General features: G+C 51.0%; 2 non-coding genes across 2 annotated transcripts; one reads left to right on the top strand and one right to left on the bottom strand.

Moving 5' to 3' along the window:
- Positions 1–19,471: 19,471 nt before the first annotated feature.
- TRNAS-CGA (transfer RNA serine (anticodon CGA)) lies at positions 19,472–19,556 on the bottom strand. Its single transcript has one exon. It is a non-coding gene; the product is annotated as a tRNA-Ser (tRNA).
- Positions 19,557–25,009: 5,453 nt separating this feature from the next.
- Positions 25,010–25,081, top strand: TRNAA-UGC (transfer RNA alanine (anticodon UGC)). The gene has a single exon. It is a non-coding gene; the product is annotated as a tRNA-Ala (tRNA).
- Positions 25,082–25,922: the final 841 nt, after the last annotated feature.

The raw sequence follows: 25,922 nt of genomic DNA, 5'->3' as shown, positions 1-25,922 counted from the left end.
TCCCACAGCGTTCAGCAGCAGGGGAGGGTCTCTGGTCGTGTGTGTGTCACTGGCATGCTGGGGTGATGCTGGAACAGGACAGAGCAGAGTTGGCATTGTGGGGGTGGCATGAACCTCATCTCTTCCGTTCCCCTTCCAAGAACCGAGGGGACAGGAACCCTTACCCAGCGAGGTCACAGTCTCATAGGTCTCCTGCATGACGTCTCTGTAGAGGGCTCTCTGAGCGGGGTCCAGCAGAGCCCACTCTTCCCTGGTGAAATACACAGCCACCTCCTCGAAGGTCACCGGCCCCTGAAAGAGCCAGAGCCCCACACTCAGGACCTGCTGCCCCACTCACAGCCCCACGATTCGTGGGGGAGAGGAGCCAATCAAACGGAAACTCTGGGTGGACCGCAGTCAACAGAGTCCCACCCCCACCCCGCTCAGAGCACCCAGGAAACACCAGGGTGAGGGGGCGAAGAGACACCCCTCCTCTCTCCCAGCAGATCCATCACACACCTACTCGCCACAGACTGATACCGGAGATGCTGCCCCGAGCAGGGTCTAGGGAGAGATCTCTTGTAGGAAGCCCAACACCCTCCTCCTTGTGAAAAGAAAAGGAGGACTTGTGGCACCTTAGAAACTATCCAATTTATTTGAGCATAAGCTTTCGTGAGCTACAGCTCACTTCATCGGATGCAAACTGTGGAAAGTGAAGAAGAGCTTTTTATATACACACAAATCATGAAAAAAATACCTCCTCCCACCCCACTCTCCTGCTGGTAATAGCTTATCTAAAGTGATCACTCTCCTTACAATGTGTATGACAATGAAGGTGGCCCATTTCCAGCACAAATCCAGGGTTTAACAAGAACGTCGGAGGGGTGGGGGGGCAGGAAAAAACAAGGGGAAATAGGTTACCTTGCATAATGATTAACCACTCCTAGAGCTGGATATGAAGCAGGGGAATCTCCCCTAAGCCTGATTGGTGGCTTCCCCCTTCGTATTTCAAGGCACCCGCTGGTTAGTTGGGTCAGGCTCCAGCACTACCAGTCTGGTCCTTTTTCCCAGCCCTATCTAGGTAGGTTATTTTCTGTTCACCAGACTGGAGCATTTCCACCTCCGAACCTCATGGGTCTCTTCCTAGAATCTAGGCCACTTATTAAACAACTCCCAGCAGGTCTGCCACCCCCTGGCCTCCTCCCTTTCTCCACCCTGTGCATTTCCTGCCCCGCTCCAACCTCCAAACCAGACGGTGCAAACCTTCCCCTCTCCCGTCTATTTGCTGTCCCTCTCCCTCCTGCAGGAACAGATCAGAACCCCCCCACAATAATCCCCACCTGAGCTGGCTCCTCTGCAGCCATGTCGCTCCCTTGTCCCATGGGAGGACGGGATGAACCGGAAAGAAACATGAGCTTCGTTCTGCAACCTGGCTGGGCAAGAAGGGCTGTTGTGGAAGTTTAGGAACGGGCATTAGTTCATTTCATATCACGCTTCCCCCAGGCTCTTTCCCTGCAGAGCGAGATCCGAGATTCTGCCGTGCTGAGAAAATGCTCAATCTCTGGATTACAGCAGAGACCTGGCCCCTCCTGCCAGGCTAGGCCCACAGACACACTTTTAACCTCCTTTCTCCCTCCCGCATCCCAAAACAAAGTCTCTGAATGCAATCCTAGAAAAAAGCAGAACCAAAGGAGTCCCTTTCGAGGATTCCCTCTGACACTGACCCCACGGCAGCCACACCCCAGCAGGAGGGACATGGAGTCAGGAACTGGGTTTTCCTCTCTCTCATCCTCGTCTTGTCCACAGGAAAGTGATTCTCCCCACAGTGCAGTAAGACATCTGTCTGGGCAGATGAGAGAGCTGGAAATCTCTTTCAAAACTCTTTTATCCCACGGACCCTGTCAGTCTCTCTATCTCCTTTTCCCTGTGCCCTCTCCATGCCTGTCTGCTAGGAAACTCTCATTCCTGGGTTGTTTGCTCCCCCATGGCTGGATTTGCTCCTGCAAATGGCAGGAGAAATGGGGTGGGGGGCTGTTTGTGGAGAGTCATTTTATAGTCCTTCACTGCCTGCCTGGGATTTCCCCATTGCCTGCCTAGGACCCCCACCTGCCCTCCACCAGGATCTGCCAGCCCATTTGCCTGGGACCCCCTCCTCCGGCCAGCACGACCCCCTGACGCTTTACAGGAGGACCCCTCACCCTGCGCCAGGGACCGCCCCACCACAGCTCTGTGCACTGGGCATGGCAATGGTCCCAGGAGCCAGCTGGGCAATCCCAGACAGAGCCCCTGGCACAGCACCAGGCAGCGTCTAATCCCCTGCCCCACCTGCCCAAGAGAACCCCACCCCCAGTGGTCTGCAGCCAACAGGCCCCCAGCGATACCCACCTCCAGGACCCATAGCCTTAGGGCTGGGCACTTCAGAACTACCCCCCGAAACCCCAAACCCTCCAGAACCCACGAAGCTGACTCGGGTCCCCCCTGCCCAGCCACCCAGAGGCCTCCCCCTACCACAATGCCCCTTCAGCTCCCGCTGCAATCTCCCCACACAGACACCTGCCGCCCCAGCAACAATGTTCCCTCACAGTGTCTGGTAAGTGGATAGAAAGTTATCACCACCCCCTGCTGGCCAGTCACACAGGCAGAGGGAGCCCGGGGGGACGCCTCTTTAACAGGAGAAAGGAAGCCATGGAGGGCCAAAATAAGTAAGAAATTTCCATACTCTGTCACTAGCAAATAATGGCCACCGTGGATCCACCCCAGAGTTGGCTACATCTTTGCACTGCGGGAAGCCCCCCCCCCTCACGGAGACCCATGGAGGGCGATAGGTTCCCCCCAAGGAAGGACAAGTTGCTAGGATTTACAGACATGGGGAACAGCCCCAAACCCAAGAGGATTTTTAATTGACATTTGATGATGACATCGTAAGAGGGAAACCTGAGATTTGAGAGCAGTGTTCAGAAATGAAAGAGAAAGGGTGGAAATCTGAGGGATTTTGGATCCATTTATGCAAATTATAGAGAGGAAAGTGGAAAATGAGAGGGATTTTATAGCAGTTGTTGATAGGAGGTAAAAGCTGAGTGTATTTCCCACCACTATTTGGTCAATGAATAGAGCGGAAATGGGCAACATTGGCAAACGTTTTAGATCCATATTCAGGAATCTGAGAAAAGGTGTAAATCTGAGTTTTTCGTCGTAATTTATAATCACAGAGACAGGGAAAGCTCTCAGGGGCATATTCAATTAGAAGTAGACAACTCGAGTAAAAGTGGGGAAACGTTGAGGGTATTTTTTAGGAATCTTTGAGACGTACAGAGAAAACGTGTCACAAACTACGCAACTGAGAACATGGGATAAACGCCAAGACCGGGGGGGATTTTATGTGGCTATTAAAGAACGAGCTGGAAAAGGGGGACCGTTTGTCATATAAAATCCAGCCTGTCCAATACACAAACAGAAAGTGATGGTCCCCCCCGGCCCCGTTCACCTGGGCAGCAGGGAGCCCTCTGAGGGGCTGACTGAAGGGGGCGGGGGGGGAGCTGGAGGGCTCCCTGGGGGCGGGGAGGGGGCGGCAGTGGGGGATGGGCAGGTGGGGGGCAGAGAGTCACTTTCCTGCCCCCCCCGCCAGCGCTCCCCCCCCGGGGTCTCCCACTCACCGGGGCGGGTCCCAGCTGGACAAAGCCCCCCCCCCGGCCGGGCACGGGAGGGTTAATGACGGGCCCCACCCCGCACAGACCCCGGAGGGGAGCCGCAGCTGCTCCTGCGACAGATGCGACACGAGGCAGCGCCTGGTCTGCTCCGGGCTCCGCCCCCAGCGCTGCCCCGCCCCCGGTCTGCTCCAGGCCCCGCCCCCAGACGCTGCCCCGCCCCCGGTCTGCTCCAGGCTCCGCCCCCAGACGCTGCCCCGCCCCCGGTCTGCTCCAGGCTCCGCCCCCCGGCGCTGCCTCGTCTCGGGTCTCTCGGAGGAGCAGCTGCGGCTCCTCCGGGGTCTGTGCTGGGGGGGCCCGTCATTAACCCCCCCCGTGCCCGGCCGGGGGGGGCTTTCTCCAGCTGGGACCAGCCCCTGGCTCTGCCCGCCCCCGACCCGGTGAGTGGGAGACCCCGCGGGGGGGGGAGCGCTGGTGGGGGGGCAGGAAAGTGACTCTCTGCCCCCGGCACGGCTGGGATTGGGGGGGCAGAGACTGGGGCCCGGCGGGCGGGGTCCCTTGGGGGGTGTTGGGGGGAGAAGCCGGAGTTGCGGGGGGTGGGGGTTGAACTGTCTCTGTGCAGCCAGGAAATTCCCGGGGGGGAAGTGGGGGGCAGCGGGGGAGTTCATTGGATCTCCTTCCCCCCCCACGGGCACAAATGCCCCCCAGTTTTCCCCTTTTCCCTCTCGGTAGCTCCCACGTGGTTGTAAATTCCCCCTCACCCCCCCATTGATCCGCTCTCTCGTCTCCCCTGATCCCCCCCCCCGTCTCTCCCTCCTCCTCACATGTCCATTGAAACTCCCCTCCCGTGGGGGGGCGGGATTTCCTCCCCCCCCCCGTTTTATCCGCAGCGATTTGTCCCGGTGTCGGTGGGAAGTTGGAGCCCGGAGCCATCCCCCAACCTGGCTGCCCCGGCGTGGGGGTGGGAGGAGACGCCAGGTCTCTGCCGGGGCGGGGCAGGGAGGGGCCGTGTCCCCCATGGGGCTGCCCCCGATCCCCACTTGCTGCCCCCCAACTGCAGCACCGTTGCCCCCTGCCCCCCACCTGCCCATCCCACACTACCGCCCTCTCCCCTCCCCCAGGGAGCCCTCCAGCTCCCTCCCCCGCCCCCTCCAGTCAGCCCCTCAGAGGGCTCCCTGCTGCCCAGGGGAACGGGGGCAGTGGGGGGGGACCATCACTTTCTGTTTATGTATTGGACAGGCTGGATTTTATATCACAAAGGGTCCCCCTTTTCCAGCTAGTTCTTTAATAGCCACATAAAATCCCCCCCGGTCTTGGCGTTTATCCCATGTTCTCAGTTGCCTAGTTTGTGACACGTTTTCTCTGTACGTCTCAAAGATTGATAAAAAAGTTTCGGGGGACTTGTGGCACCTTAGAGACGAACCAATTTATTTGAGCATGAGCTTTCGTGAGCTACAGCCCACTTCATCGGATGCAAACTGTGGAAACTGCAGCAGACATTATATACACAGAGACCATGAAACAATATCCCCTCCACCCCACTCTCCTGCTGGTAATAGCTTGTCCAAAGTGATCATCAAGTTGGGCCACTTCCAGCACAAATCCAGGTTTTCTCACCCTCCGCCCTCCCACCCAAACTCACTCTCCTGCTGGCAATAGCTCATCCAAAGCGACCACTCTCCTTACAATGTGCATGATAATCAAGGTGGGCCATTTCCAGCATAAATCCAAGTTTAACCAGAACGTCGCCCTGAGTCCTTCTCCATCCTGGTTGGGAAATTAACCCCCTGCAACAATGATCATCTTTCCCTCTCCTTTGAGAATCATTTGTTCCCTCCTTTCTCTCTGTTAAAAATGTTTGCTGATAAGAGACTAGCCATATATTCAAAACCCATCAAAGCCAGGGGCCTCCCCCTGTTTGGGGGATGGGTGGTTCCCAGTTGGTAACAGGAGAGTTGGCTGGACCCTTTTCTTTTCTCCAGCTGGCACGGGATGAGGAGGTCCCTCTGAGTGCAGCGTGGTCCAGAAGTATCCCAAACCCCATGACAAAGGGTCTCCGTGAGGGGGGGCTTCCCGCAGTGCAAAGATGTAGCCAACTCTGGGGTGGATCCACGGTGGCCATTATTTGCTAGTGACAGAGTATGGAAATTTCTTAGTTATTTTGGCCCTCCATGGCTTCCTTTCTCCTGTTAAAGAGGCGTCCCCCCGGGCTCCCTCTGCCTGTGTGACTGGCCAGCAGGGGGTGGTGATAACTTTCTGTCCACTTGTCAGACACTGTGAGGGAACACTGTTGCTGGGGGGATGCATGTCTGTGTGGGGAGATTGCAGCGGGAGCTGAAGGGGCACTATGGTAGGGGGAGGCCTCTGGGTGGCTGGGCAGGGGGGACCCTAGTCAGGTTGGTGGGTTTTGGAGGGTTTGGGGTTTCGGGGGGTAGTTCTGATGTGCCCAGCCCTAAGGCGATGGGTCCTGGAGGTGGGTACCGCTGGGGGCCTGTTGGCTGCAGACCAGTGGGGGTGGGTGTCTCTTGGGCAGGTGGGGCAGGGGATTAGACGCTGCCTGGTGCTGTGCCAGGGGCTCTGTCTGGGATTGGCCAGCTGGCTCCTGGGACCATTGCCATGCCCAGTGCACAGAGCTGTGGTGGGGCGGTCCCTGGCGCAGAGTGAGGGGTCCTCCTGTAAAGCGTCAGGGGGTCGTGCTGGGAGGAGGAGGGGGTCCCAGGCAAATGGGCTGGCAGATCCTGGTGGAGGGCAGGTGGGGGTCCTAGGCAGGCAATGGGGAAATCCCAGGCAGGCAGTGAGGGACTATAAAATGACTCTACACAAACAGCCCCCCACCCCATTTCTCCTGCCATTTGCAAGAGAAAATCCACCCATGGGGGAGCAAACAACCCAGAAATGAGAGTTTCCTAGCAAACAGACATGGAGAGGGCACAGGGAAATGGAGATAGAGAGACTGACAGGGTCCGTGGGATAAAAGAGTTTTGAAAGAGATTTCCAGCTCTTTAATCTGCCCAGACAGATGTCTTACTGCACTGTGGGGAGAATCACTTTCCTGTGGACAAGACGAGGATGAGACAGAGGAAAACCCAGTTCCTGACTCCATGTCCCTCCTGCTGGGGTGTGGCTGCCGTGGGGTCAGTGTCAGAGGGAATCCTCGAAAGGGACTCCTTTGGTTCTGCTTTTTTCTAGGATTGCATTCAGATACTTTGTTTTGGGATGCGGGAGGGAGAAAGGAGGTTAAAAGTGTGTCTGTGGGCTTAGCCTGGCGGGAGGGGCCAGGTCTCTGCTGTAATCCAGAGACTGAGCATTCTCAGCACGGCAGAATCTCAGATCTTGCTCTGCAGGGAAAGAGCCTGGGGGAAGCGTGATGTGAAATGAACTAATGCCCGTTCCCAAACCTCCACAATGGCCCTTCTCGCCCGGCCAGGCTGCAGAACGACGCTCACGTTTCGTTCCGGTTCATCCCGTCCTCCCATGGGACAGGGGAGCGACATGGCTGCAGAGGAGCCAGCTCAGGTAGAGATTATTGGGGGGGTTCTGATCTGTTCCTGCAGGAGGGAGAGGGACAGCAAATACACGGGAGAGGGGAAGGTTTGCACCGTCTGGTTTGGAGGTTGAAGCGGGGCAGGAAATGCACAGGGTGGAGAAAGGGAGGAGGCCAGGGGGTGGCAGACCTGCTGGGAGTTGTTTAATAAGTGGCCTAGATTCTTGGAACAGACCCATGAGGTTCGGAGGTGGAAATGCTCCAATTTGGTGAACAGAAAATAACCCACGTAGATGGGGCTGGGAAAAAGGACCAGACTCGTAGTGCTGGAGCCTGACCCAACTAACCAGTGGGTGCCTTTAAATATGAAGGGGGAAGCCACCAGTCAGGCTTAGGGGAGATTCCCCTGCTTCATATCCAGCTCTAGGAGTGCTTAATCATTATGCAAGGTAACCTATTTCCCCTTGTTTTTTCCTGCCCCCCCACCCTCCCGACGTTCTTGTTAAACCCTGGATTTGTGCTGGAAATGGGCCACCTTCATTGTCATACACATTGTAAGGAGAGTGATCACTTTAGATAAGCTATTACCAGCAGGAGAGTGGGGTGGGAGGAGGTATTTTTTTCATGATTTGTGTGTATATAAAAAGCTCTTCTACACTTTCCATAGTTTGCATCCGATGAAGTGAGCTGTAGCTCACGAAAGCTTATGCTCAAATAAATTGGATTGTCTCAAAGGTGCCACAAGTCCTCCTTTTCTTTTCACAAGGAGGAGGGTGTTGGGCTTCCTACAAGAGATCTCTCCCTAGACCCTGCTCGGGGCAGCATCTCCGGTCTCAGTCTGTGGCTAGTAGGTGTGTGATGGATCTGCTGGGAGAGAGGAGGGGTGTCTCTTCGCTCCCTCACCCTGGTATTTCCTGGGTGCTCTGAGCGGGGTGGGGGTGGGACTCTGTTGGCTGCGGTCCACCCAGAGTTTCCGTTTGATTGGCTCCTCTCCCCCACGAATAGTGGGGCTGTGAGTGGGGCAGCAGGTCCTGAGTGTGGGGCTCTTGCTCTTTCAGGGGCCGGTGACCTTCGAGGAGGTGGCTGTGTATTTCACCAGGGAAGAGGGGGCTCTGTTGGACCCCGCTCATAGAGCCCTCTCCAGAGACGTCATGCAGGAGACCTATGAGAATGTGACCTCGCTGGGTAAGGGTTCCTGTCCCCTCGGTTCTTGGAAGGGGAACGGAAGAGATGAGGTTCACGCCACCCCCACAATGCCACCTCTGCTCTGTCCTGTTCCAGCATCACCCCAGCATGCCCGTGACACACACACGACCAGAGACCCTCCCCTGCTGCTGAACGCTGTGGGAAGAGAGCACAGGAGCAGAATCGCACAGTGTCAAATATTTCCTGTTTGCAAAAGTAAAATGGGGGGTTAGGTCCAGCATAACGAACAGAAGCTTCCTACCCCTGGCCTTCTCTCAAACCCTGAGCCTTCTCCACCCAGACCAGAATGTGCTTGGGATGTAAGAAGCAGGCTGCTGGGGTCAGAGCGGCTGGTCCAGGGTTACTGATCACACAGACCTTGAATGGTGGCTGGGGGAATCCAGACAAGGGAGCTCCAGCAGCAGAACATTGAAACTCAGCCAGGATTACAGATGACACAACTCCTCACTGCTCCGGATTGCCTCGTGCATGGGACAATGGCTTCGGTTGCTGGTGAAAATCCTTGAGACCTGGAGAGTTGCTCCCCCCATCCCCATGTGCACTAGCCACAATCTCTCTTCTCTGCAGACTTGGTTTTTTGAGTCCCTCATTCCTGAAGTCACATGACCCCGATTCTTATTTTTCACATTCTGCTTTTCTAGACTATTTAGAGTCTGTTGCTTCTGAATGATAGTTTCTAATTTCCCAGTGTTCTCCACACCCAGGGATTTTCCTACTCCCTCCCATTGCACTGGACTCACTAGGTTCCCTGGTATCTCAGAATGGCCACACTGGGACAGACCAAAGGTCCATCTAGCCCAGTGTCCTGTCTTCCGACAGTGACCAGCGCCGGGTGTCCCAGAGGGAATGAACAGAACAGGGAATCATGAAGTGATTCATCTCCTGTCACCCATTCACAGCTTATGACAAACAGAAGTTAGGGACACCATCCCTGCCCATCCTGGCTAATAACCAGTCATGGACCTGTCCTCAATAGATTTCTCATGGTGTTTTTTTGTTTTTTTTTTTTGTAACCCTATTATAATCTTGGCCTTCACAACGTCCTCTGGCAAGGAGTTCCCCAGGTTGACTGTGCGTTGTGTGAAGAAATACTTCCTTTTGTTTCTTATAAACCTGCTGCCTATTAATTTGATTAGGTGATTCCTAGTCCTTGTGTTCTGAGAAGGAGTAATTAACACTTCCTTCTTTACTTTCTCCACAGCAGACATGCTTTTGTAGACCTCTCTCATATGCCCTCTTGTCTCTTTTCCAAGCTGAAAAGTCCCAGTCTTACATATCTCTCCTCATACAGAAGCTGTTTCATACTCCTAGTCCGGGTTTTTTTGCCCTTTTCTGAACCTTTTCCAATTGCAATGTATCTTTCTTGAGATGGGCCGACCACATCTGCACACAATATTCAAGATGTGGGCGTACCATGGATTTATATAGAGGCAAGTTATGTACTGTCTTATTATCTATCCCTTTCTTAATGATTCCCAACACCCTGTTCGCTTTTTGACTGCCTCTGCACCCTGAGTGGATGTTTTCAGAGAACTATCGACAATGACTCCAAGATCCCTCTCTTGAGTGGAAACAGCTAATGTAGACCCCATCATTTTATATGTATAGTTGGGATTATGCTTTCCAATGGGCTGCACTAGGTGCTATCCTGACATCTAGGACTGCTGAGATCCTGCATTCAGTGATATCCCTGCCCTTCCTGTTCCCTTTCTCCACTGAACCCCACCAGCCCATTCTTAGTGTTCCCAGCTTCCCCAGGACTCTGTCATTGTGTCTGGACTTCTCTCTCTCTCTGCAAGAAGCAGTTCCAGGGAGACTTGTCCTCTGTCTGGAGTCTTCAACTTCTGGGACATGGATTTACTTTCTCTGTGTTTTAGGAGATGCTTTGAAATTGAGTGTCTGTGACATTAACCACAGTGCAATCTTGACTGCTTGAACAGCTGTTTCCCCTCAGTTGCCCAAGCTGGGGTGGTTTTACACTGCTTTACTGTGAGAACAGCCACTCCTGGGCAGTTAACACCCAGTCTCCAGCATGTAACTCGCTGCCAGCTACACAGTATTGAGCGCTGTTAGTCAGCGACTCACGAATTACAGTGCACCACAGGAGAACCCCAGAAAATTCTCTGGTCCCGGACTTTTGTGCATCTTTCACTGTCCAGCACACTACTGAACGACGCAAGGTCATATGAAGTCTGTCATTTCATCAGTGGAAAATGACACGTGCCAGCCTTGTTATCCCAAATGGATTTTCCAACACACTTTAATCCCAACACACTGGTTAGATGAAACAATAAAATGAGATGGCTAACTACCGGCAAAAAAAACATATTCATTGACTACAGGTAATGAGGTATAAAAGCCAGAATTGTTTACAAAAGAAATGCAAGATAAAACCCAAACTAACATCTAAGTTAACAAGCTAAAACGGATACAAAGCAAATGTTTCTCTCACCATATCCTGAGGCAGGCTGGCTGTCCTTTCAGCCAGAAGTCCCCCTAATTCGCCCCTGCTGCCCAGTTCAGTTTCTTCAGGAGCTGTCATGAGCAGAGGAAAAGGGGGAGAGAGAGAGTCTCAAGCATTTTCCTCCCCTCTTTTTATAATTCAGTCCTTTGTAGGACAAACAACTTCAGTTCTCAGGTGAGTCATGGTGACCGGCTGTCTGTTGTAGATATGAGCTTCAAGTGGTGCCTGTGAAGGAATGTAAATGTCTTCTTCACACCTTCCCCCTCCTGGAGAATGGCAATTTGACCAGCTGCTTGCCTTGCTGTCTCTGAGGAACTGGTCTGAGGGTGTTCCCCAGAATTGTAACTTTTTCACCAATATGATACAGTAAAATCTCATAATTTTACATAGTGTTGCTACACATATTTTAAAAGGAGGATAATATTCTATAGATTATGCATTTTCAAATGATACCTCAAACGAGCCATACTATGTAAATAATTGATCATAGTTTTCTAGAAGAGTGAACGTAGGGGTTGTGACAGGGTCAGGCCAGATGGCTAAGTAGGTCCCTTTTCCTTGGGTAAAGTAACAGACCAATCAGGAACCTTCTGGAGACCAGTAAGACAGGCTGATTAGAACACCTGCAACCAATCAAGAAGCTACTTGAATCAATTGAGGCAGGCTAATCAGGGCACCTGGGTTTCAAAAAGGAGCTCACCTCAGTTAGTGAGGTGTGTGTGAGGAGCTGGGAGCAAGGGGCGCGAGGAGCTGAGAGTGAGACCATGGACTGTTGGAGGACTGAGGAGTACAAGCATTGTCAGACACCGGGAGGAAGGTCCTATGGTGAGGATAAAGAAGGGGTTGGGAGGAGGCCGGGGGGAAGTAGCCCAGGGAGTTGTCACTGTCGCACAGCTGTTCCAGGAGGCACTCTAGACAGGTGCATTCCACAGGGCCCTGGGCTGGAGCCCGGAGTAGAGGGCGGGCCCGGGTTCCCCCCAAATCCTCCCAACTCCTGGTCAGACACAGGAGTCGTCAACCTGGACTGTGGGTTCAGAAAAACGGCCAAGCTGAGGGCTGCCGTGAAGCTCCAAGGCGAGCAAATCCGCCCATAAGCGCAAGACCCACCAAGGTAGGGCAGGAACTTTGTCACAGGGTACAGACTGTGCCTGTCTGTGTGTGTTCCCGGCGGATATGTGGGTATTTCAATCCCTCATAAGCAGAGTGCTCAGCATCTTCAGGGACCCAGGGAGCTGGTCCTGGGAATTCACTGGTTTACTCGGTGTGACACTGTAGGGAATTGTGAGACACTTTAATAATAATAATTAATAATAAAATACCAATATGATGAAATTGCAATGAATCATGCTAGATATGCCATGTAAGGTGTCAGTGAAAATGCTATGATTTTCCAAGTATGATCATTTTGTTTCTATGTTTTGTACCACCTTTGTGTTGTGAGTTATAGACCTGTAGGGTATATCTGTATTTCCAGACTTGTGCAGTGTTTCTGGGTGACACCCCCGGACAGACTGGCATCAGCACTGCTGAGCCTCTTCACTGGCCTGTCAAGGGTCATCAGCTGTACAATGAGCCCATGAAAAGAACCAAGGGGATACAGCTATTGAGTCAGCAAGACATGCAGGGGTATGCCTGTGTACTGAGACCTCCAGGGCTTTTCCATGCCATGTGCTGTGAAGCTTGTGTTTGGGACACAGGAAGTACAAGCCACAAGGCAAAGGGAATAGAAAGGGCAGCTGCATCATCTTCATTTTCTCTTCAATCCCTCTTCCTACCTCTGGAGCAACTTCTCTGCAAACTGAAGCCTTGAACAAAGGACTGAATGACCCATCCAAGCTGTGGATGTGTTCCAGACGGACTTTCAAGCCAGGAACTCACCAAAACTGTGAAGAACCCGATCTATAGATTTCTGAATGTATCTGACCTTTCCTTCTTTCCTTTAGTTTAGAGGCTAAAGGATTGGCTGGCAGCCTGGTATTTTGGGTAAGATCCAAACCTTTTTTTTAAGGTCAGGCTTGACAAAGCCCTGGCTGGGATGATTTAATTGGGGATTGGTCCTGCTTTGAGCAGGGGGTTGGACTAGATGACCTCCTGAGGTCCCTTCCAACCCTGAGATTCTATGATTCAAACCTGTGCTGACCTGGTAATATGGCTGACCCTTTGGGGTCAGAACATTGTGTTTCTGAGACCAGAATTTTTAAATAAGCTCTCACTGTACCGAACATAGGTGCTGATTGGGAGTCAGAGAACTGGAATGCAATAAAGGGGGCTGTGTGATCTTTTTCAGCTTCTCAATAACCAGTGTGGGGGATCAGAAGCATAGTCTGTGAGTGGTCGGTGATTTTAACTTCAGTGTTGGCCATCAGTTCTGGGAGCATCTTCTCTCCCTTTTTTAGCCTGCCCTGACCTTAGCGTTTTCAGTCAGGACTCCCCAAGGCACACCAGGTCACACTAAGCACTGAATGTTTTGTTTTTTTTATGACAGAGTCTTATGCAATCACCTGAACTCCTTTGTTTTCTTTCATCTGAGCAGGGTTTCCCATTTCCAAACCTGATGTGTTTTCCCAGCTGGAACAAGGGGAAGAGCCATGGGTCTCAGAGCTCCAGGGTTCAGAGGAAAGACAGACCCTGAGAGCTCCCTGCAAAGGTGAGGAAACATGAAACCAACTCAGAATCTGTAAGTGCCTGAAGGAAACATATGGGATGCCCTACAAAGCCCTTGGGAGGTCACTCAGTTCATAATTGTCTCTAGCAGGGGTCATAACCTCAGGGTAACTATAGCTCATGGCTTCCTGTAGATCCTAGCAGACATCAGGCAGTAGCTTCCTCCCTTCCCCCCATGAATTTGGATGGGATGTGAAGGCTGAATTGATCCCCTCCTCTCTCCCATTTAGGGGAAGTGTTTGGAGGAGTTCAGTTCCTGTTTTTATTTGACCTCTCTCCAGCACTTTTTTTCGTTGGCCTTCCCCTTTCCATCCCTGTTTGAGGTTTTTGTCTCTACCGCAGCAGGTGATGCGATGGCATGTGAGAAAGAGGAGCAGAATTCTCAGCAGGAAGATGCTGGGCAAGTGGATAAACACAGAGCATTATCACAGAGATCGGAAAGGAACGTGTCCAGGAGTCATGAGCAGGCAAAATCCTGTGAGATTCAGCACAGACCAGAGAGAGAGCAGGGAAATCGGCCAAGGGATAAAGTGGGTAAATTAATTTCCTGTTGGGGAAATCAGAAGGACCTCAAGGAAAGCACAACACAGCAGGAAATCCTCAGGGGAAAGACAAAAAATGCATGCACTGAGTGTGGGGAAAAACGTATATGACCAGACAGCCCTTATAAAGCATCAGAGAATCCGCGCAGGAGAGAGGCCCTATGAATGCCGTGAGTGTGAGAACCTTCAATCGCAGCTCAAACCTTGTTACTCATCAGAGAACCACACAGGGGAGAGGCCCTATGAATGCTGTGAGTGTGGGAAAACCTTCTCTTGGCACTCAGCCCATGTTAGCCATCCAAGAATCTGCACAGGAGATCAAGACCATAAAAACCTCTAGGGCTATCTGTACTTTTTTTTCTTTAATACTTTTCCTGATTCCCACATAGTAACTTTTAAAGTTGTTTGAACTGTTTGCAGCACCGTTATCCCTCAGCGTGTCCAAATGAGTGGCCCATTTTTGCCTTTTGCAGTTCACCCTGTTTTGAGGTGGACCCATTTGTCCTTCCTATCGACTCCATTGTCTCATGAATAATTTGAGTGTGCCCTTCCTATCAGGAACCAGGGAGCATCACATCTATACCATTCCTCCTATTGCAAAATTATTGTTCGGAATCACCAATGATTCAGATTATATCATTGCCAGTTGTTCTCACGTTGCTCTGGGTTGTGCTGAAGAGCAGTTATATTGGGAACTTTCCCAATTATATTTAAAGGAAGAGGAGCAGGGGCAGGAAAAGACGTGTCATTTCAGCCTCTGTGACACTGGAAGGAGATGGGGTGACTCAGAGATTCCCTCCTTCCCCATCACTCCAGACCTGTTAACTCTGCATGGCTCAGACAGGAGGGATCTTCATCACATTCTATCCCTCCACTTCTCCAAGTGTCACGTGATGAAGCGTTCTCAGCTGTCTGTGCTTGGAGACGATGCTTTGACTTCTTTAATCCTATATCAGAGTCGCTATGCCTGGAGATGAAAGTGTCAAAAACCTGGAAGGGGAATTCAGATGGATCCCAAGCACCGTGTGATCATTTGGAGTTTAAATCCCAGGTTCCATCAATTGGTAAAGCCACTTCTGGCAAGGGGGCTGTTTTGTCCCCCATTATGGGGGATGCTAGGTTACTAAAAAAATTTTAAATAACCTAACTAATTCTATGGCATGGGGAATGGTCCCCTTCATGATGCAGATGTTGAGGAAATAGAAGTGGGTTTTTTATTGAATTTATCCTTTGTAGGTGCTAAAAAAAAGTGTATGAAATGAAATCAGTGTTGGAAATCTCATAGCTGCAGAAAAATAGCTAGTTTTGAATAGAAACTCCAGCTCTGATAACTAACAGGGCTGTATCCAGTCCCTTGCCTGGAATTGTGCCACCAAATTAAAGAAAAGCTGGGCATGTTTCAGGAAGCCATTCCTCACTAACACTGCTGAGATTTTGAGTGCTTTTGTAAAGGATTCTACTTCAGAGAAGTGTACATTTACCCTAACCAAGGCCAAGGATTTGGAAAGAACTGGGGTTGAATGAGTACACGCTCCGTTCTTGGTTTCCATCCCAGTAAAATAAGCTATGGTGACCAAAGACCCAAGGAAAATTGTTTGTTTGTACAACTCACTGATTACAGATCCAAAGCATGCCAGCGTTAGATTGAGAACAATCATCCTTCACCATTTGGATCCAAAGAGAGAGAGTGCTTCATAGGACGTTCCCTCCTCGTGGATTCCAAACTGGGTGCCTGATTGGGTAATGTCAAAGTCAGATTCAGGACTCACATAATTTGTCAGACCATTCTGTTTATTAGCAAAGCACTTTGCCAATGCACCCAGATATGGGAGCCCCCTGCAAAGGCTCAAGCTAACTTATTTATACAGATAAGCCAATTGAACATAAGAGACAAAAGGAAGCAGAAACTGACAAATATACATACATATCTTACTTGCATACTAATGTTTACCAATCTCCCAGCTCAGTAGGAGCTCTAAGTTAATTAGTTTGAGGACCCATTGTCTCACACTCCTTAATGTTTCTCTTCTTGACAACTATATTTCAACAAACCCTTCAAGTAGCATTTCTTTAATGAATTCTAATTTCAATATAATTCATTCTATTTTCACAGAAACAAGGACTTTCAGGCTGTGGAAATGATGGTAACCAATGAGGCAAGGAACGTGTCCGGTTCCAATTTCAGACTTCCAGATACTCGCATGTTGAGTCCTGATTCTCTGGTTTTGTGTCTGATGCTCCGGCTTCACAATAAAGCTGATGTTGGCACAGCTGCCCCAATGTAGCTGCACTGGTGTAGCATGCTATTACAGATGCTCTAAGCCAATGGGAGAGATCTCTCCCGTCGGACTTCATTAGTCCAGCCCCCTCAAGCTATATGTCCTGCTGACGTAGCGCTATCTACACAGGGCGTTAGGGCTGTGTAACTACATTGCTCAACTCTGGATTTTTCACACCCCTGAGCAATATAGTTATACCGATAAATGCCTTTAGTGTAGGACAGTTTTCTCTTGTGTTTTATGCATTTACATCCCTTCTCCTCTACCTCCTTCTACTTTGAAAGATTAAAAAGTGTGAAAAGAGAGATTTTTTTTTTTCCTCGTGATGCAAACATTCCCACATAGGAGACCCCTTCCACCAACACACATGGCAGAAGAACCAGCGATATATGAACTCACAGAAGTGGTTGGGACCTACGTTGGGACAAACCAGAACTAGAGCCAAGGTTCAGTTGTTGGCAACAGGGATTAAAAGAAAATGAACTCATATGACAAGAATTTGAGTTCTTTGAATATGTTATTGTTTCCAGTGAAAATGAATTTATTGGTTAAAGAGTAGGAGACTAATTGTGTGATAATCTGAATCACTTTGTAAAACAAAGTGTCTTGTTTTTTGTTTTGTTAGTCATAGAGGAAGTGACAGCTGATCTTGAAAAGTTAATTTGCTTTAATTTACCCCCTGTAGTGTAAGGAGTTCTGGTAGAAAACCTCACTCCAATGGTTGGGGTGGAAGAATGTGTGTGAGAGTGTATAAGTGAATATTGGCCCAGTATAGATTTTAAATTTTTGTGTTTCAAATAGAACTTATTTTGCTTAGTTTCAAAGTCTATTTCTAGTGAAAGCAAAGCTATTCGAAGAGACAATTTGTAGAAGTTTTTACAAGTTCTTACACTTAGACTGTAAGGGTCACTGACTTCCCCACTTCTCTAATTTGCAAAGGAAAGTCATCTGTCATAGGATGTGTTCAGCAGGTAGGAAAGTTGCAGTCCTCAACCACCAAGGAAAAGGCTGAAGTCCATTACCTTTTAGGTCAAGAAGCCCTCTAAAGTCTGGTCTCTGCTGAAAAGCGATGTTGACGTAGCCACCTCTCTCAGGGGTGTGAAAAGTCCACTCCACTGAGAGAAGTAGTTAATGTGACCTCAGCCCCAGCGTAGACAGTGTTAGGTTGTCAGAAGAATACTTCCAGTGTTTGAAGTATAGACAGAGCCTGAGACAGACTGATCCCCTATGGGAAGTGAGTCATGACATGAATTCCAATTTTGACCCATTTCCCTATATGTGAGAGAGGTACTAGTATGGAGGGCTGGGCCAGCTGTCCGATCGCCTGGTTCCTCAACTGTAGCTACAGCCCTTAGTACCCATCCACCCAAAGACTGAGAGAAATGGAGAGTTCCAACTGTTATTTTAGTATCTTATTGTTCCTTTCTCTGTTTTTTGTGCTGGCCTTTCTATTATATCAGGGTGTGAGGGTATAGCTCAGTTCATGTTGTGACAAAGCTCTGTCCTTGTCTCTATGGGTCCCACGTTTCCTGGTGGATTTTGCTAGCCTCAGAGGCTCACTGTGACCCTCCACATAGCCCTTCTCTCTCTCTAGAGGCAAGGGCCACAGCTTACTGAGCCATCATAAGCCAGCAAGGGAGGTGAGGAGAAGCAACCCTCCCTCGCACAATCTCTGTTTCTCAGTATCCATGATTAATCAGGGAGGGGGGAGCCCGGGCCTGCCCTCTACTCTGGGCTCCAGCCCAGGGACCCTAATAGTAGCAGCTATGGTAGCTGACTTTTGGGAAATAGGACGTGTACAATTCCCTGGGCCGCTTCCCCACAGCAGCCCCCACTCAGTATCTCCTTCGCTGTTACCTCAGGGCCTCCTTCCTTGCACCTGATGTGGATTTGCACTGCTTGGTTCCTCCAACAGCACGGCTTCCTCCTACAGATCCTGACACATGCGCCTCACTGAGGAACTGGGAGGCTTTTCACGAGTTCCAGCGAGGCCTTGATGGGCTTCAGGTATTCCAATCAACCTAGCTATCTCCACTGCTTTCTAGAAGGATCTTAATTGGCCCAAGGTGTCTTGATTAACCTGAAACAACTGCCATTTGGTTACCATAGTACCAAGCATTTGTTTAGCCTGGGGCTAACATACCTGTTCCTCACTACTTTACTATAGCCGTCTTGCCTTGCCCCGTCGCAATGTGTGACAAAAGCTTATTGGTGCCAATTGGCAAAGGGGTCACTGTCATTCACAAGCAACTCCTGTCTCAGACCTGACAAATTCACCACACCTAGGACCCAGAGCAGGGGTGGTGGAATCTTCCTTACAGTGGGGGGGCCACCGGCGTCCGAACTGTGACGCCCCCTGACACCCCTTTCCCCCCAGCCCTCACTCAGTCCGCCCCTTCTCCCTGATGCCACCCCTCCCTCGGAGGCCACACCCACAGAACGCCTCTTCCCCCAAGGCTCCACCTGGTTCCCCCCTCCGTCGTCCGTTCTTAGGGCTGCTAAAAAGTGCTGGGCCCATGGCCCTCTAAACCCCCCTCGTCCTGAACCCTGACACACAGCCAGGCAGGCAGCAGTGTGTGTGTATGTGACAGAGACTGCTGGGCTGTGCTGAGCCAGTGCGGGAAGTGGGGGCTGATGTCGGGGCTGTCCCGCTCCCCCTGACTCAGGACTGGGGTGTCCCACTCCCCCTGACTCAGTCTGGGGTGTCGCCCCTCCCCCTGACTCAGGACTGGTTGTTTCCAGCAGCTGTCTGAACTTAGGGACAGCGTGCCAACACACTCACTCTTCCACAACACACATGCTCCCCGAACACACACACTGTCTCTCCCCAACACACACACACTCTCTGCCCAGCACGCCCACGGCAGCTGAAAAGCCGCTGGCAATCGAGTCGGATGCCCATGGAACAATGGGATAGAGAAACCTGCCTCGTGTGGCTGCCCACGAGGCATTGCAAACCCTTCCCAAAGCACCCTGCGGCCAGTTGCACAGTGGGATAGCGTCCCACAATGCACTGCTCTCTGTGGCGATCCAAGAGCTGCTAGCCTGGATGCGCTCCGGTGACACAAGCAGCCTAGTGTGGACATGCAACAGCGGCTTAATTAAAACGCTTTAACTAAAGCAGCATAACTCTGTCGTGTAGACGTAGCCTGGCTCCCACTGGGGCCAAGGATGCTCAGGCACTGAAACTAAAGAGCCACAACTTCCTCCGTAGTTGGCAGGATTCAAACCTGCACAGGGAGACCCCCCCAAGGGATTTCGAATCCACCACCTTAACCACTCAGCCACAACTACTTGCTTTATAGAGTGCTCTCATGACACTCTAGTTCTTTTCTCACTGAGTGATCGTTTCCAATTGTTTCCTCAGACCAGCGTCCACAACACACTCACTGCTGTGCTGTTGTGTAAGTGTGCCCAGGGCTGAACAAGGATTCCTGCTCGTTTCCCTTCTGGCTGGAGCATGAGGAGAGTGTGTTTGTGGCCAGTGACGTCGCTGTAAATTGTTGTAAAATTCCTGCCTCGATAATTCAGACAGTCCCTTTCCCGTCATATCCCCAGTACATCAGTGACTGTAATAGCAGGGGGCAGGTTTTCTGTGGGGCACAGAGCTTTGCCAGGGGGTTGGTGTCTCCTTCCTTTCCTCACCCTGGAGGAAACTCAGCTTTTCATTCCATCTTTAATGTGTCATGGAATAACAACAGCAGCATGAAGAAAGAGGTGGGCAGGGTGGGCCTCAGGGGAGGGGCACAGAGGTGCAAGTGGTGGGCAGGGCAGGACGGAGAGGCACGGGTGGCAGGCCGGGTCTCATGGGTGGGGCTGAGAGGTGGGAGCGGCGGCCATGGTGGGTCTCAGGGGAGGGGTCAGAGAGGTGTGGGTGGCGGGCAGACCTTGGGGTAGGGGGCGGAGAGGAATGAGCAGCCGGCAAGGAGGCCTCGGGGAGAGAGGAGCGAGTGAAAGGTGGACCAGCAGGCCTCAGCCGAAGAGGCAGAGTGGGGTGGGAAGAAGTCCTCCTCTTAACCCAGTGCTAGCTACACCGGGATTAGGCTGATATAACTGCATTGCTCAGGGAAGGTAAAATTTTTAACACCCCAAGGTAATGTTGTTACTGACTTAATTTTGTAGGATAGACCTGTCCAAAGAATCACACACACACCTTGGGAGTAAAACTTCACCCGCTTCTCTGCTTTACTGAATCGAAACACAAGAAACGCTTGTCAGGGCCCAGTGCGGGTTGGCAGGGAGTCAGGTGTGGGCAGACACCACACGTTAGCCAGAGGAAGGCACCATGGATTAGCTGGTTTAAAGCACCTGTCTTCTAAACAGGAGATCCTGGGTTCAACTCCCAGTAGTGGCTTTTAAGGCACCTGATACTGGCTCCTATCAGAAGACAAATAACAGAGTTAGATGGACCTTTGGTCTAGCCCAGTGTAGCTGTTCTTGTTGTTTAAATTACACTCATAGGCACTGATAATAGAGTGACTGAAAGTTTGGGTGTGAAGGGCTGATAGGTCAGTGGTGCAGTCCCCTCGCAGATGACCCTCTCCCTCTGGGACAGGGGCAGGTCCAAGCTCTCACACCAAGTGGCTCATTGGGGCTGCCAGAATCTGTGGGCGGCTCATTCAGTTTATGCTGAGGGTTGAGTCCTGCTTTGTGCACCGTGTCTGAGAATGAAAATCCTAAACCTCCCTTTGAAATAACGAATACAGCAACACCTGTTTTTTTCCCTGCCCCGAAGCAGACAGAGAAATGGAGAAATGCCATTGAGTCCAGGGGAATACTTCACTGCGGTTTTACCTTTTTCTTTTGCCAAACTCCCGCCCAACCTTCTGGGCTCCTAGAGCAGGGTCCTGAGCCTGAGCCAAGACACGTACCCTGCTACTTTACAGCCCAAGCCGCTGTCCTGGATTAATGTGACACGGGCCAGCCGTGGGTGATTCATTGCACTGTAGACGTATCCTAATGTTATGTCTATACTGCCATTAATACACCCAGGGCACCTGTCTCAGAGCCCGGGGCAGCTGACTCAGGCTTATGGGGCTGGGGCTGCAGGGCTATAAAATGACAGTGGAGACAGATGGCCCAGTAAAGGTATCCACGCTCCCAAGGACTCTCCCAGGAACCGTGTACAATGCGGACTTCTCCGAGAAAGCCCGGAGACAATGGACACTGCTTGACTCACATCAAGGCAGCGGAACTTCCTAGCAAGTTGGAAGAGGGGAAGAGACGTCATGACTTGGCCTCACTCCCACTCTGCTCAACACCTGGCAACACATCTGGAGGACAAAGACTGAACTGAAATAATTCAGAGATCAGAAGAGAATAATAATAATCCATTCAAATGAAAGTCCCCAAACAGACTGGAATTGGTTTCCCAGCAGAAAATTTTCAATTTTGTTTTCCCAGTCAGACCTCGCTAAGGGAAGCAGAGAGAAAATGTTTGAGTTGCTTCCTCCAGAGCACCTTGACCTAGACACGCTAGCTGTGGGTCACTGTCGTGGCTGAGGTGGGGGCATTTTAATTATTTGGGCAGGTCCCAGGGTGTTTGGGGGACATTATGAGGCTGTTACCTTTTGAGATAAATACTAAGAAACAAAGAACTCTTTGAGAAATCTGGGATTTAGACGTGTTTTATTGACAGCAAGGGAGGTCTGAGTTCCTGAGAAGGTTTTTGTTTACAGGAAGCCATGTGGCTTGAACCAAAGGGGAGATGGTTGTTTGTGAAGGAGGGGAGAAGACAAAATGCACACAATGAGGATGGGATTCAAACCCATGCATGCAAAGCACAATGATTAGCAGCCCACCACTTTAACCACTTGGCCAATCATATGAGCTGCCAAAGAAGGGACAGGAGGAGAAATCTAAGGCCAGCAGAGGTAGGAACAATAAGGAGTTTTTAAATACGAAGTGTAAGGAAGGCCTGAATGACCTCCCCCCTCACATCTAGTGATGAGCTGGGGGAAAGACTTCAGGAACAGACCGTGTTTACATAGACAGGCCTCCTCTGCCTAGGTATGCAGCAAGTATCTTTTGAATAAAAAAACAAACAAACAAAATATAAAGGTAATTTTTTGGTTTTCCTGCAGTCAGCCAAAAAAAATGTGAAAAGGGGCATTTTTAAGCAATCATCTGTCCCCACCCAGGGGCTGGGGAATGCTTATTTTCTTTTTCAGACACTTTCTGGGCAAGCTGGTGCCAGTGGAAGAAAACCCAGAACGCCGTGGGTCCCCTGTCGCAACAAAACATTGTGTTCTGTGTTTGTCTTGTTGTTCCTGTTATTTTGGTGGATATTGTAAATTCTTCAGGCGTGACACCCCCTTTTAATTGGGCATGTCGTGCTGCCCCTTTCGGGGCCAAGGGAAAATGTACCCTCATTCAACCTCTTCCACCCTCTACTCCGCCACCTCCCTCCAAATTCTCTGTGACACCCCCATCCCCACGGTGGTCTATCCCCATCCAGAGACCTGTGGTTCTTAATGCAGCTGGTTTACAAATGACTATCGCTCTGTTCCCCACTGACTGGTCTCTCAGTACAACATTTGATAACTGTTCTGTTTACCAAAGTAGGTGAACGAATGTTGCCATGAGTTATTTCAAACTCATTTGAATTGAATGGAGGGGAAATAAACAAGAACATCCGAAAATGGCAAGCCCCCACAAATTACCTCTGGGAAGGCTGAAACTCACCGCAGGAAGCTGACTCAGTGTCTCGAATCCAACGCTTGGAATGTGCCTGGGGCTACTGGACGGAGTGGGATTACGTTAGGGATTTGAATCATAGACTCATAGAATCATAGAATAACAGAGTTGGAAGGGACCTCAGGAGGCCATCTAGTCCAACCCCCTGCCCAGAGCAGGACCAATCCCCACTAAATCATCCCAGCCAGGGCTTTGTCAAGCCTGACCTTAAAAACCTCTAAGGAAGGAGATTCCACCACCTCCCTAAGTAACGCATTCCAGTGTTTCACCACCCTCTTAGTGAAAAAGTTTTTCCTAATATCCAACCTAAACCTTCCCCACTGCAACTTGAGACCATTCCTCCTTGTCCTGTCATCTGCTATCACTGAGAATAGTCTAGATCCATCCTCTTTGGGTCCACCTTTCAGGTAGTTAAAAGCAGCTATCAAATCCCCCCTCATTCTTCTCTTCCGTAGACTAAACAATCCCAGTTCCCGCAGCCTCTCCTCATAACTCATGTGTTCCAGTCCCCTAATCATTTTTGTTGCCCTTCGCTGGACTCTCTCCAATTTTTCCACATCTTTCTTGTAGCGTGGGGCCCAAAACTGGACAGTGGTCGAGTGTTTGACTGCAGCTTAAGTGATCCTTGGTTCAAATCCAAGTGCCCCCTTACAAGCCTGTTCCCTTAACAAAAATAAGCACATATCCATTTCCATTATGTTCGGGAGCTCCACTGAATAGGGATGAATGGAAACACTCAGTGTTTTCCTGTGCAAATCCATAGAAACCTAGCAAACAGGTCCCTCATCTGAAATCAGTTCCAATCCTCTGAGTGTCTAGTTTATGTTTTCATCAATGAAACAAAGACACATGAAGGCACATTTGCAGATCCTTGGTCTCCGTGGGCTACAATGTGCAGAAGAACAAGAACCCCATCCCCTTGGGAGGAATGGACTAGTCTGTGTTACATTCCAATGGCAGCTGTTTAAAGGGATTGTGCTTCGAGTTCATGATCACCCGCAGCGTCTCTGTAAGGTTACCAACCACAGAGCCGGTTGTGGCTGCATCTAAGTAACCGCAGAGTTAATGTAGTACCAGATCGTTAATTGCACAGCGTCACTTTCTGGTTTCGTTGATCATTTGGGTAGAAACAGCCTTTTCCTGCCTCTCTTTCACACAGAAGGACAATTTTCTATGTGCAGATGCAGGAACATCAAGATCTTTCTCTGTCCCTTGTGCAAAGTAGGGTGTCAAATTCCAAGGAACCTTTCTCTTCTGCGATGGAAACAATGGAGAAGCAGGGGGCCCTGGGCACCTCCAGCCCTGGCCGGGAGATGTTCGCTCCCCGCTTTCTTTATGCTGCTGTTGTTATTTCATGGAGTGTCTGGGATGGGGAAAAAGCTGAGTTCACTCCAGGTGGAGGGAAAAAAGGACCCTGAGAATCTCAGGGCCTCAGGGAAAACCCAAACCCTGCTACCGGGATCATTGAGGTGCTGGGGATTTGAGCAGGAAAGGGACTGTGTGAATTGTCCAGGTGGGGAATGAATAACCATTGACAACTAGATCCACCTCATTAACCACGGACACAGGCTAATCGTGCTGCAGACAGAAGGGAAACTGGGAGCAATTCTTTGCTGTCAGCCATGGAAACAGTGACCCGAGTGCACTGCAGTGAATGTGCTGGGGAAAGCTCGACTTTACAGGCAGGTGGAAATCGCAAATCCAAAAAAGCCCCCCTCCCCGCCAACTTCTTCCACCGGGGTGAGGTGTTGAGTGACTCACAGCGCCCCCCAGTGCCGTTACCTTTCAGCAGGGGCTGGCAGCTCCAGCCAGTCAATGCAGGGGAGAGGGCCGAGTGTATCTCTGCACCCTGAGTCCAGGGCAGGCCCTCTCTGTCCCCCACATAGAGAAACTGGCCCTGCTGCAAAGTGACCCCTGAGAACCAGCAACCTCCAGGACAGAGGGTTTGGCCCTCAGAGCAGGGAATGTGTCCCCCATTCTGCCGTTAGGCCCCTGGAGGCTCTGGAAACAGGAGGGCTCTGAGCGTAACCCATCCCAAACAGCCCCCGTCTGGGGATGTAGCTCAGTGGTAGAGCGCATGCTTTGCATGTATGAGGCCCCGGGTTCGATCCCCAGCATCTCCAAGTTCTCTTTTCACCCTGCTGCTTTGCTCAGGCCCAGAGGGGATGTGGCCCAGCAGTCTCCCTGTAGGAGTTTCAGTCCTGCTCAGTGCGTGGCAGGTGCCCATTGCACGGAAGGTCTGTGGGGGTTTCTGCTCCTAAGTCACCTTGGTACATTTAAGATTCCCACCCAAGGGGCGGCTTGGGACAGTAGCGGATGAGAAGGGGGAATCCTCCAGCCCTGGAGGGAAAGGTCCCGTCTGCCCAGACTGAGGGGCAAGGAGACGGAGGGGCAGTCAGTGCTCAGAGAGGAGAGAGCTCAGTGATTTACACCCATCAGGGGACACTGTCTTTTTGAGGCAGGTGCAGCTGGCTTGGGATGGTGCTGAGGATGGATAGAAAACAGGCTGGATAGAAAACAGGCTGGAGTCAATGACAGATGGGACCACAGAAGGGGAAGGAGAAGGGCATCTCCATAGAAGGTCCTGGGTGCTCAGATACCCCAGTTCTAGGTACCCTGGCCTGTCCCAGAGAGAAAAGACAAAGAGGGGCCCAGCCCCCCGACAGTCATCCCATGGACAAGAATCTGGTTGGGAGTGGGGTGAAGGTTCCCGCTGGACAAAGGGGAGCTGAAGTCCCCCAGCGTCCTGGAATTTAAGCAATGCAAGCTTCAAACCCTGCACGGGTGGGGCCTGAGGGGCACCCGCAGAAGGTTGGGCTGGACAGGGGCAGCAGGTTTCTACAATTTTTGGTGGTTTCCAGAATGGGACCAAGTCCTGCCTCCCCGTCCACCTCCCCCCACATCTGCCTAAGGCTCTGGGAGGGAGTTTGGGTATGGGAGGGAGAGGGAAAGGGGTTGGGCTCT

This window comes from Caretta caretta, chromosome 28 (assembly GCF_965140235.1).
Source record: "Caretta caretta isolate rCarCar2 chromosome 28, rCarCar1.hap1, whole genome shotgun sequence".
NCBI lineage: Eukaryota > Metazoa > Chordata > Testudines > Cheloniidae > Caretta > Caretta caretta.
This window is presented reverse-complemented; position numbering and strand designations above follow the sequence as displayed.